The 13,434-nt window shown below is 40.5% G+C and overlaps 1 protein-coding gene and 1 long non-coding RNA gene across 7 annotated transcripts in view; one reads left to right on the top strand and one right to left on the bottom strand.

Annotated features, from left to right (window-relative positions):
• Positions 1-8,487, bottom strand: part of LOC131491681 (uncharacterized) — a 55,313-nt gene extending 46,826 nt beyond the window's left edge. For 2 of the 3 annotated variants that reach the window (XR_009251598.1, XR_009251600.1), the window contains exons 1-2: positions 8,389-8,487; positions 445-507 (exon numbers count right to left, since the gene is read on the bottom strand). This is a non-coding gene — a long non-coding RNA (uncharacterized LOC131491681). Of the gene's footprint in view, positions 1-444; positions 514-8,388 lie in introns of all 3 variants that reach the window. The other variant, XR_009251599.1, reaches the window with a different exon arrangement.
• Positions 8,488-8,590: 103 nt separating this feature from the next.
• The window catches only part of MELK (maternal embryonic leucine zipper kinase), a 99,498-nt gene continuing 94,654 nt past the window's right edge, over positions 8,591-13,434 (top strand). For 3 of the 4 annotated variants that reach the window (XR_009251597.1, XM_058694901.1, XM_058694900.1), the window contains exon 1: positions 8,593-8,749. The gene's annotated coding sequence lies outside the window, so the exon portion shown is untranslated. Of the gene's footprint in view, positions 8,750-13,434 lie in introns of all 4 variants that reach the window. The other variant, XM_058694902.1, reaches the window with a different exon arrangement.

The raw sequence follows: 13,434 nt of genomic DNA, 5'->3' as shown, positions 1-13,434 counted from the left end.
TCAATTTTTTTTTTTTCTTTTTCCTTTTTCCCTTTTACAATTCTTTTTCTTGAATACAGAAAGAGAAAAAACTCAATATTTTCAATTTTTATTAAAAATATCTATCTTTATGGGGCGCCTGGGTGGCGCAGTCGGTTAAGCGTCCGACTTCAGCCAGGTCATGATCTCGCGGTCCGTGAGTTCGAGCCCCGCGTCAGGCTCTGGGCTGATGGCTCGGAGCCTGGAGCCTGTTTCCGGTTCTGTGTCTCCCTCTCTCTCTGCCCCTCCCCCGTTCATGCTATGTCTCTCTCTGTCCCAAAAATAAATAAAAAACGTTGAAAAAAAAAATTTAAAAAAAAAAAAAATATCTATCTTTAATTTTTATTACTATATTTTTTACTTTTGTGTAAATTTCTTCAAATTCTACTTCCATCATTTTATTTTAGTCTACTTCAGTGTACTCACCTTTTCAAATTTTCAAAAAATTTCCTGTTTTTTCTTTTTCTTTTTCTCTTTTTCATTTCTTTTCTTTTTCTTGAATGCAGAAAGAGAAAAATTTCATTTTTACTTTCAATTTCTTTTTTAAAAATTGTATTTAATTTTTATTACTATATTTTTTGCTTTTATGTAAATTTTTTTCAAATTCTATCTTACTCCCATCATTTTATTTCAGTCTACTACAGTGTATTCACTTTTTCAAATTTTCAAAAGATTTCTTTTTTTCTTTTCTTTTTTTATCTTTTTTCTTTTTCGTTTTTTTTCTTTCTTCTTAAATACAGAAAATGAAAAAATTCATATTTCTTTTTAATTTTTATTAAAAATATTTTTCTTTAATTTTTTCTACTATATTCTCTACTTTTGTGTATATTTTTTCAAATTCTATTTTATCCACATCATCCATTTTAGTCTACTTTAGTGTATTCATTTTTTCAAATTCTTAAATGATTTCCTTTTTTTTGTTCTACCCCTCCCTTTTTTTTTTTTTCGTTTCTCTAATCTGTCAAACCACTTTCAACACCCAGACCAAAACACACCTAGGATCTAGCATCATCTATTCGATTTTTGTGTTTTTAATTTTTAATATTTTTTAATTTTAATTTTTTTAATTTCAATTTTTCTACCTCGTTAATTCCTTTTCTTCCTTCAAAATGACAAAACGAAGGAATTCACCCTAAAAGAAAGAGCACGAAGAAATGACAGCCAGGGATTTAACCAACACAGATACAAGCAAGATGTCCAAACCAGAATTTAGAATCATGATAATAAGAATACTAGCTGAAGTCAAAAATAGATTAGAATCCCTTTCTGCAGAGATAAAAGAAGTAAAAAATAGCCAGAAGGAAATTAAAAATGCTATAACTGAGCTGCAATCATGGATGGATGCGGTGGCAGCAAGGATGGACAAGGCAGAACAGAGAATCAGTGATATAGAGGACAAACTTATAGAGAATAATGAAGCAGGAAAAAAGAGGGAGACTAAGGCAAAAGAGCATGATTTAAGAATTAGAGAAATCAGTGACTCATCAAAAAGGAACAACATCAGAATCCTAGGGGTCCCAGAGGAGGAAGAGAGAGTAATAGGGGTAGAAGGGTTATGTGAGCAAATCATAGCGGAAAACCTTCCTAACCTGTGGGAAGACAAAGACATCAAAATCCAGGAAGCACAGAGGACCCCCATTGGATGCAACAAAAACCGACCATCAACAATGCATATCATAGTCAAATTCACAAAATACTCAGGCAAGGAGAGAATCATGAAAGCAGCAAGGGGAAAAAGTCCTTAACCTACAAGGGAAGACAGATCAGGTTTGCAGCAAACCTATCCACAGAAACTTGGCAGGCCAGAAAGGAGTGGCAGGATATATTCAATGTGCTGAATCGGAAAAATGTGCAGCCAAGAATTCTTTATCTGGCAAGGCTGTCATTCAAAATAGAAGGAGAGATAAAAAGTTTCCCAGACAAACAAAAATTAAAGGAGTTTGTGACCACTAAACCAGCCCTGCAAGAAATTTTAAGGGGGACTCTCTGAAGGGAAAAAAGATGAAAAAAAATATATATATATAAATAAATAAATACCAAAAGCAACAAAAGATTAGAAAGGACCAAAGAACACCACCAGAAACCCCAACTCTACAAGCATCATACTGGCAATAAGTTCATATCTTTCAGTACTCACTCTAAACATCAATGGACTCAATGCTCCAATCAAAAGACATAGGGTAACAGAATGGATAAGAAAACAAGATCCATCTATATGCTATTTACAAGAGACCCACTTTAGACCTAAAGACACCTACAGATTGAAAATAAGGGGATGGAGAACCATCTATCATGCTAATGGTCAACACAAGAAAGCCAGAGTAGCCATACTTATATCAGACACTCTAGAGTTTAAAATAAAGCCTGTATCAAGAGATGCAGAAGGGCACTATAATCAAGGGGTCTATAGCCAAGAAGATATAACAATTGTAAACATTTATGCACCAAATGTGGACAGACCCAAATATATAAATCAATTAATCACAAACATAAAGAAACTCATCGAGGGGCGCCTGGGTGGCGCAGTCGGTTAAGCGTCCGACTTCAGCCAGGTCACGATCTCGCGGTCCGTGAGTTCGAGCCCCGCGTCAGGCTCTGGGCTGATGGCTCGGAGCCTGGAGCCTGTTTCCGATTCTGTGTCTCCCTCTCTCTCTGCCCCTCCCCCGTTCATGCTCTGTCTCTCTCTGTCCCAAAATAAATAAAAAATGTTGAAAAAAAAAATTAAAAAAAAAAAAAAAGAAACTCATCGATAGTAATACCATAACAGTAGGAGACTTCAACACCCCACTCACAGCAATGGACAGATCATCTAATCAAAACATCAACAAGGAAACAATGGCTTTGAATGACACATTGGACCAGATGAACTTAACAGATATATTCAGAACATTTCATCCTAAAGCAGGGGAATATACATTCTATTCCAGTGCACATGGAACGTTCTCCAGAACAGACCATATACTGGGACAAAAATCAGCCCTAAGTAAGTACAAAAAGATTGAGATCATACTGTCCATATTTTCAGACCACAATGCTATGAAACTCGAAATCAACCATAAAAAAAAATTTGGAAAGGTAACAAATACTTGGAGACTAAAGAACATCCTACTAAAGAATGAATGGGCTAACCAAGAAGTTAAAGAAGAAATTAAAAAGTATATGGAAGTCATTGAAAATAATAGCACCACAACCCCAAACCTCTGGGATCCAGCAAAGGCAGTCATAAGAGGAAAGTATATAGCAATCCAGGCCTTCCTAAAGAAGGAAGAAAGATCACAGATACAGAACCTAACCTTACACCTTAAGGAGCTGGAAAAAGAACAGCAAATAAAACCCAAAACCAGCAGAAGATAGGAAATAATAAAGATTAGAGCAGAAATTAATGCTATCGAAACCAAAAAAAACCAGAACAGATCAATGAAACCAGAAGATGGTTCTTTGAAAGAATTAACAAAATTGATAAACCACTAGCCAGTTTGATCAAGAAGAAAAAGGAAAGGACCCAAATAAGTAAAATCAAGAATGAAAGAGGAGAGATCACAACCAACACAACAGAAATAACAATAACAAGAGAATATTATGAGCAATTATATGCCAATAAAATGGGCAATCTGGAAGAAATGGACAAATTCCTCAAAACATATACACTACCAAAACTGAAACAGGAAGAAATAGAAAATTTGAACACACTCATAACCGGTAAGGAAATTGAATTAGTAATCAAAAATCTGCCAAAAAACAAGAGTCCAGGACCAGATGGCTTTCCAGGGGAATTCTACCAAACATTTAAGGAAGAGTTAACACCTATTCTCTTGAAGCTGCTCCAAAAAATAGAAATGGAAGGAAAACTTCCAAACTCTTTCTATGAAGCCAGCATTACCTTGATTCCAAAACCAGACAGAGACCCCACTAAAAAGAACTATAGATCAATTTCCCTGATGAACATGGAAGCAAAAATCCTCAACAAGACATTAGCCAACTGGATCCAACAATACATTAAAAAAATTATTCACCACGACCAAGTGGGATTTATATCTGGGATGCAGGGCTGGTTCAATATCCACAAAACAATGTGATTCATTACATCAATAAAAGAAAGGACAAGAACCATATGATCCTCTCAATAGATACAGAGAAAGCTTTTGACAAAATACAGCAAACCTTCTTGGTAAAAACCCTCAAGAAAGTAGGGATAGAAGGATCATACCTTGAGATCATACAAGCCATATATGAACGACCCAATGCTAATATAATCCTTAATGGGGAAAACCTGAGAGCTTTCCCCCTAAGGTCAGGAACAAGACAGGGATGTCCACTCTCACCACTGTTATTCAACATAGTATTGGAAGTCTTAGCCTCTGCAATCAGACAACACAAAGAAATAAAAGGCATCCAAATCGGCCAGGAGGAGATCAAACTTTCACTCTTCACAGATGACATGATACTCTATATGGAAAACCCAAAAGATTCCACCAAAAAACCGCTAGAACTGATTCATGAATTCAGCAAAGTTGCAGGATATAAAATCAATGCACAGAAATCGGTTGCATTCCTATACGCCAACAATGAAGTGACAGAAAGAGAAATCAAGGATTCAATCCCATTTACAGTTGCACAAAAAAAACATAAAATACCTAGGAATAAATCTAACCAAAGAGGTGAAAAATCTATACACTGAAAACTATAGAAATCTTATGAAAGAAAGTGAAGAAGACACAAAGAAATGGAAAAAGATTCCATGCTCCTGGATAGGAAGAACAAATATTGTTAAAATGTCAATACTACCCAAAGCAATCTACATATTCAACGCAATCCCTATCAAAGTAACACCAGCAAAAAAAAAAAAAAACCCACCAGAGCTAGAACAAATAATCCTAAAATTTGTATGAAACCAGAAAAGACCCCGAATAGCCAAAGCAACCTTGAAAAAGAAAACCAAAGCAGAAGGCATCACAATCCCAGACTACAAGCTATACTGCAAAGCTGTAATCATCAAGACAGTATGGTACTGGCACAAGAACAGACACTCAGATCAATGGAACAGAAGAGAGAACCCAGAAATGGACCCACAAACTTAAGGCCAACTAATCTTTGACAAAGCAGGAAAGAATATCCAATGGAAGAAAGACAGTCTCTTCAGCAAGTGGTGCTGGGAAAACTGGACAGCGACATGCAGAAGAATGAACCTGGACCACTTTCTTACACCATACACAAAAATAAACTCAAAATGGATGAAAGACCTCAATTTAAGACAGGAAGCCATCAAAATCCTCAAGGAGAAAGCAGGCAAAAAGCTCTTTGATCTTGGCTGCAGCAACTTATTACTCAACACGTCTCCAAAGGCAAGGGAAACAAAAGCAAAAATGAACTACTGGGACCTTATCAAAATAAAAAGCTTCTGCACAGCAAAGAAAACAATCAGGAAAACTAAAATGTAACCGACAGAATGGGAGAAGATATTTGCAAATGACTTATCAGATGAAGGGTTAGTATCCAAAATCTATAAAGAACTTATCGACCTCAACACCCAAAAAACAAATAATCCAGTGAAGAAATGGGCAAAAGACATGAATAGACACTTCTCCAAAGACATCCAGATGGCCAACTGACACATGAAAAAATGCTCAACATCACTCATCATCAGGGAAATACAAACCAAAACCACAATGAGATACTACCTTACACCTGTCAGAATGGCTAACATTAACAACTCAGGCAACAACAGATGTTGGTGAGGATGCGGAGAAAGAGGATCTCTTTTGCATTGTTGGTGGGAATGCAAGCTGGTGCAGCCACTCTGGAAAACAGTATTGAGGTTCCTCAAACAACTAAAAATAGAACTACCCTACGACCCAGCAATTGTACTACTAGGCATTTATCCAAGGGATACAGGTGTGCTGTTTCCAAGGGACACATGTACCCCCATGTTTATAGCAGCACTATCAACAATAGCCAAAGTATGTAAAGAGCCCAAATGTCCATCGATGGATGAATGGATAAAGAAAATGTGGTATATATACAATGGAGTATTACTCAGCAATCAAAAAGAATGAAATCTTGCCATTTGCAACTACATGGATGGAACTAGAAGGTATTATGCTAAGTGAAATTAGTCAGAGAAAGACAAAAATCATATGACTTCACTCATATGAGGACTTTAAGAGACAAAACAGATGAACATAAGGGAAGGGAAACAAAAATAATATAAAAACAGGGAGGGGGACAAAACAGAAGAGATTCATAAATATGGAGAACAAACTGAGGGTTTCTGGAGGGGTTGTGGGAGGGGAGATGGGCTAAATGGGTAAGGGGCATTAAGGAATCTACTCCTGAAATCATTGTTTCATTATATGCTAACTAATTTGGATATAAATTTTAAAAATTAAAGTTAAAAAAATTATATATTGTACACACATATATATTTATATATAATTATATTAATTATACATATATTACATATTATGTACATAATTTTAAAAAAATTTTAACATTCATTATTGAGAGACAGAGAGAGACAGAGCATGAACATGGGAGGGGCACAGAGAGGAGGAGACGCGGAATCTGAAGCAGGCTCCAGGCTTTGAGGTGTCAGCACAGAGCCTGTCACGGGGCTGGAACTCACAAACTGGGAGATGGTGACCTGAGCCGAAGTCGGACGCTTAACCAACTGAGCCACCCAAGGCGCCCCTATATATAATGTTTTACTGCAATGAAGTAAAATAGAGTGCTGGATATATATAATGTATACTATATATATATATACACACACACACACATATATTGTACAATATGTTATATATATTGTACACATATATATTGTATATATAATGTTACTGCAATGAAGTAAAATAGGCATATACAATATAAGTAAAATAATATATATCATATATACAATATATGTTGTATATTGTACACATATATATTATATATAGGTAGGTAGAGCAGAGAATTTTTAGGGCAGTGAAACTACTCTGTATGATACTATAATGGTGGATACTTGTCATTATACATTTGTCTAAACTCATAAAATGTACACACCAAGAGGGAACCCTGATATGAACTATGGTCTTTGGGTGTCAATGTAGGTTCATCAGTTGGAACAAATGTACCACTTTGGTGATTTGATGAGGGATATTAATAATGGGGGTGGCTATGCATGCGTGGGAGCAGGTGTTTAGGAGCCCCTAAAATTTCCTGTGAACCTAAACTGCTCTAAAAGTCAGGTCTATTTTAAAAATACATATGCAGGGGCACCTGGGTGGCTTAGTCAGTTAAGCGGCAGACTTCGGCTCAGGTCATGATCTCACAGTTCCCGAGCTCAAGCCCAGCGCTGGGCTCTGTGCTGACAGCTGAGCCTGGAGGCTGCTTTGGATTCTGTGTCTCCCTCTCTCTCTGCCCCTCCCCCACTCACACTCTGTCCTCTCTCTCTCTCAAAAATAAACATTAAAATTTTTTTTTAAAAATGCATATGCGAATTTTTTTTTAAATTTTTTTTAACGTTTATTTATCTTTTTTTTTTTTCAACGTTTTTTATTTATTTTTGGGACAGAGAGAGACAGAGCATGAACGGGGGAGGGACAGAGAGAGAGGGAGACACAGAATCGGAAACAGGCTCCAGGCTCTGAGCCATCAGCCCAGAGCCCAACGCGGGGCTCGAACTCACGGACCGCGAGATCGTGACCTGGCTGAAGTCGGACGCTTAACCGACTGCACCACCCAGGCGCCCCAACGTTTATTTATCTTTGAGACAGAGAGAGACAGAGCATGAACAGGGGAGGGGCAGAGAGAGAGGGAAACACAGAATCTGAAACACGCTCCAGGCTCTGAGCCATCAGCACAGAGCCCGACGCGGGGCTCGAACTCAAGGACTGTGAGATCATGACCTGAGCCGAAGTCGGACGCTTAACCGACCGAGCCACCCAGGCGCCCCTATGCGAATTTATACTTAATGTTCTTTCCTGTGGCTATAATTTTTAATTTTTTCTTCCAGATAGAGTTACCATTACCATTGTAATTCACACAGCAATGAAAATCACATAAATAATGACCAGATAGTGAACTGTATTAAGAAAGATTTCCAGTGTGATGCTGGGTTAGTGATTTTGGCACCCATAATAACTTAAAGGACAATTAATTTGGCCCCTGAGGGTTTTACACCTGGTGGCAATACATTTTAGTGTGATTTGGAGAGGTGAGAGTATACTAGTATTTGATGGGTGAGAGAAGGGCCACTAGGCAAGGGGACGACGAAATGAGAACCATTAAAGACCAGAGACTTCTCTACAGATCAATTATAGGAAGCAGGGCGTAAGAAGGTAGAATTATGTGGAAACTTTGCACGTCCACGCCCCCTGCAGACTCTTTACATACCCTCCGGTGAAGGCGTACCCCGTCTGAAGACCAAGACTTCACGTCACAGGGCCTCGCCTAGCCCGAGAAAAACTGGCCGCCCGGTTCCCTGCCCAGCCCTTCCGGTCCCGGTTAGAGCGCGCCCGCGCGTCCCCGCCTCACCCGCTCCCGGCGCCGCGCGCGCCCCCGCCGCGCCCCGCCCCGCCCCTTCCGGCCCGGGAGTTTTGATTTCCTTGGCGGGCGGAAGCGGCCAGAACCAGACGATTCCAAAGTTTACCAGGGGCTCTGGGCGCTCGCTGCTTCGCTCGGGACGGCTGGCCGCCTCCTGTGTGCTTCCACCCGGCCCCGCCCCCCCCCGGCTCTCCACCCCTCTGCCCCTCAGGTCAGTGTCTCCCGCCGTAGATGAGGGCCAGGGTCCGAGCTATGCGCGGCGTGGGGGAGTGGCGGCGCGAGCTCGGCTTGTTCTTGGCTCTCCGGAGACTGGAGAATTTCCCCGGAACCTCACTTGCGAACCCACTTCCCGGTTGATATAGTCAGCCTTTCCGACGCCCCAGTTTTCTCCTTTGTGAGTGGGGATAATGATCCTACCTACCTCAGGGTTACTGAGGTGCAGGCAAAGCGTTTGCCGCTGAGGAGACTGCGAGAGTTGTGAATTTCCATGCCTGCCACGTTTCCGTGACCCTGTCTCCGCGAAAAGAAGTTGAAGGAAGGGTTCCAAATTAATTCTGTTCGTACAACCCAGTTTACTGGGGCAGTGCAGTTCAAAAGGAAATGTGTTGTGTGTTACCACCCCCTTTTCAGAGTCCAAATCCTTCCTCTTCCTTCGCCTTCCCAAAGTGGCTTAAGAGGCTCGCGCAAAAAGGGTTATGCCCTGACTGCCAAAGCAGTAAAAGGAGCAGCACCACCAAGAAACCGGTGGGAAAAAGGGAAACTCCTAGAGGCGAGCGTCCCAAGCAAGCACCTTGGGTGAATAATCGTACTTGAGCTTTACCTTTGGTATTTCTCTTTGGTGGTGGAACGGGGTAACGTGGCGGTGGGTTTCAGAGGTACCTGGAGTTTTGCCTTAGAAGCCAGTTTTCCCTTTTTTGTTCATATTTTGTTTTCTGTTTACTGTGTTGTTTGGGAGAAATCAGAAACTCCTTTACTACACCCTCACGGGCTTGTTTCACCAGTGGATCTATCTTTCCTCCGTATCTACTGTGGACCCACTCCAGATGGGCAAATGAGTCCCTGAACGTCTTTAGGAATGAATGCCTCTTCGTTGGTGCTCTCAGAAGCCAATGCAAGGGAGCAAGACAGGATGTTAAATGTATCAATTACAAGGCCACATTATAAGCTATTCGGTATTCTACTTCTCATTTGAAAGATCTTCAGCATCAGTATCTTACCAAGCTCATAGATGAAGTAAACGTATTACCCAGCAAGTAATACCGTAGCCCAAATAATACTATTAGTAGGAAATTGCCCCTAATTTGTTGCTCTTCTATAAAATTTAATAATAAACCTATTATCTAAGCAGTGCTTGTTTCCTCAGGGAAGTGCAACATCCCAATTGTTTATGCCCCCAGTTCTTCTATTTAGTCACACTCAGAGGACGTTCAGGTAACTGATTGGAGTCTAGTTTTCTTCATTATCCACAGGTGAGAGGCTGCCTTCCACATTGATCATACATCTCCTTTAAGCAGCTACAGAATTGGGTTCCTCCAGCCCTGTTCTTGTGTTGTATATTTCCAAACTTTTGAGGATAAACAGGGCACTTAAGAATATTTGCAACCAGCTCCACATCCACAAAATTTGAAAACCAAGTAAAATCTGTTGTCATTAAAGCAGTTTGCAACGCAAACACCAGTTTTCTTCCAAAAGCAGCAAAAATGATGATCCCTGGATTCAGTAGATATAATTTAGGCCCACGTTTATATTACTCATCCAAAAGCATGGTGTAATAGGAGGGTGGGGGGAGTAGATAAAAAGGAAAGAGAAAGAGAAGGTGCGTGGTTCCATCTTAAATTGGCACAAGTTGATCTCTGCTAGTTGACTCGAGGCCATGACCTGGAAGTTCAAAACTCACTTGGGAGAAATCTATTAAGAAAAGTTAATGGTGAATTCTTATATTCCTCATCGGGGGATGTGACTTTCAACATCATACAAATGATTTTCTCCTTTTGAGCGTGGCAGTTGGAACCTTCCAGTCCTTTATATGGAATTTAGATATGGGCAGTGGTGGCAAGTAGGATTCTTATACTTTGTGAAGCTTTTGCCCATTTCCATTTCTTTGTCTTTAGGCTTTGAAATGTCTCTTTGTGTTTCCTCTTTAACCCATGTGTTCTCAATACCCAGTATTAGTTGGGCTTTGCTCTCTAATGAACCTGATTGTCTACTTTTATAGCAGGCAACTTTGTAAACAGATTTATAACCTGACCTTCCCCCATTTCTAATCTGCTCTTTGTCCTCTCCCTCATGAAGATCCCAAAGATTTCCTTTCTTTTTCTTTCCTTTCTTTTTTTTTTTAAAAGATTTTATTTTTAAGTAATCTCTACACCCACTGTGGGGCTCAGATTCACAACTGTGAGATCAGGAGTCGCATGCTTCACTGACTGAGCCAGTCCAGGCACCCCAGGAGCCCAAAGATTTTTTTATGTTGACTATACCTTTACTGCTGTTGTTGCCTGTTTTGAAATTTCTTAGTTCCTATGTTTCCTGCCTTTTTGGGGTGGTTCCACTTCATTCCCATCTTTGCCCCACTGACAAATACTCTTTAAAAGATTTCTTAATTAGTACTGCTGTTAAGGATATATTTTATCCTGTGCCTTAGGTGCCAGTGAGAATAAATATGACCACTGTGATATCTCCTTGCCTGAAGTAACTTGCCACTCCAGTGGAAGCAGAACTGTTCCATTGTGGGGGCACCTGGGTGGCTTTGACTCTTGATCTCAGCTCAGGTCATGATCTTGTGGTTTGTGAGTTTGAGCCTGGCTCTCTGCAAATGGTGCAGAGCCTGCTTGGGATTCTGTCTCTCTTAATCTCTGCCCCTTCCCTGCTTGTGCTCTCTGTCTCTCTCTCAAAATGAATAAATAAACTAAAAAAAAGTTCCTTTGTATATCCCCAACTTTACTGTGGCCTGACTTTGCTTCTTCTGTTGCCCTACCCCATTCATGCAGGTTCAGCTAGATTAAAAATTCAGTCTGCTTATTAAGTTGGTCCAGTGCCGTCTCTTCCTAGGAAATGGCTACTCTTTATTGGATCAGAATGTCTTTTGCCCATGATCTTTATCTTTCTTGCTATAATAGCTTTGACATTGAAATTAAAACTATTTTTTTTTTAAGGCTGATGTTTTTTCTTGAGTTTGAATTTCCTTTCCAGAGCTTCTGCTATAGCGTTTTGTTCACTGACCAAATTTTTGAAGGCTTTTTACTCACTGACCATAATTTATCTTTTATCTCTAAGTAAAATGATTCATGGAATCAGAGTGCTTTATGCATTTTAAAAGGAGATTTAAAAGGATCTTTGAAAAAATATCCTTTGAGGCTCCTGGGCTTTTTTTGACTATTTCATTCAGTTTTTTCTCTACTTTGATTTAAGAAGATGCCTATCCTCACTGTTAAGGACCTCCTTTTCTAAAATTTTTTTTTTAATTTATTTTTGAGACAGAGACAGAGCATGAACGGGGGAGGGTCAGAGAGAGAGGGAGACACAGAATTGGAAGCAGGCTCCAGACTCTGAGCCATCAGCCCAGAGCCTGATGCGGGGCTCGAACTCACGGACCGCGAGATCCTGACCTGAGCTGAAGTCGGACGCCCAACCGACTGAGCCACCCAGGCGCCCCATCTAAAAATTTTTTTTTAATGTTTATTTTATTTTTGAGACAGACAGCAAGCGAGCATGAGCGGGGGAGGGGCAGAGAGAGAGACACACACAGAATCCAAAGCAGGCTCCAGGCTCTGAGCTGTCAGCACAGAGCCCAATGCGGGACGTGGGGCTCGAACTTGGCAACCGGGAGATCATGACCTGAGCTGAAGTTGGACGCTCAACCAAATGAGCCACCCAATCACCCCTCTCCTTTTCTTTTATAAACTTACCACACTTCTGAGGTTGAACGTGCGTTCTAGATCTTCCAAAGTCATGACCATTATTAAGGCTTAGTAACATGTTGGCCACTCAGCTCTGGGTGAGACGGGATGAAGAACAGAGAATGTGAAGGTAGTGAACATGGTGCTGGCCACCCATCAATCTGAGCCTTTGGTGGCTTGCTAGAGGTCTGCCTGTCGGTGAAGGGAGACTATCTGGTTCTAGAAATGAGCGCCAATACCAGGTGTCCACTACTGAGAGGCAGTAATGAAGTTTCCAGGTGGAACTTGCTTCCCAAGTCCCAGTTGGATATGCATGTACTCACTTAATTTTTTGAAATGTTAGCGAGAATGGGTCTGAGGATCCTGAACCCTATTCTGTCACAGCTACTCCACTGCTAGGTCACCAAGGGAGATTTGTGCATAGGGGTGAGGCCAGGCAAAGGGAGGATTTCATCTCTAGCTGGGCATTGGCTTCAAACCCCTTTGTGAACTTTAGAGTCCTGGTGTGCTGTGCTGGCCTAGATGGGACATTCTTTGTGCCTGACTCAGTGATCTCCGCTTTCCTGGGCCTTCTGATTCCTGCTTGGCTTTCTAAGGGGTGTCAGGGCATCTCCTCCCAAGGTGAAATCCCTAGTCCTGTCCTTCCATACCACCCTCCGGAAAGGAGAGTCCCTTAAAGAAACCATTTCTCTGTAGGTTCAGAGATCTTTCACCCCATGTCTACTCATAATGAAAGCTCCACTTTGCAACACCAAAACTCATGTCCTAGGACTTGACCTATATATAAATGTGCACTTTTAGAAAATTTTAGAAATTTGCTTCCTAGAAATTATCTTTTACTGTTTTACCTTTTTCTTCCTTCTTGGCTTCTATGAAACGGTATTCTTTTAATTCTTACTTTTCCGTTTCTTTCTGCCTTTTCCCACTCCTAGATATAGGTCTGGTGTGGGCAAGACCTTAGCTGTCTGCATTTTAAAGATTTGTCTTTCACTTTTAAGTC

This window comes from Neofelis nebulosa, chromosome 12, assembly GCF_028018385.1.
Source record: "Neofelis nebulosa isolate mNeoNeb1 chromosome 12, mNeoNeb1.pri, whole genome shotgun sequence".
NCBI lineage: Eukaryota > Metazoa > Chordata > Mammalia > Carnivora > Felidae > Neofelis > Neofelis nebulosa.
The sequence above is the reverse complement of the archived record's forward strand: the minus strand, read 5'-3'. Positions and strand labels throughout refer to the sequence as shown.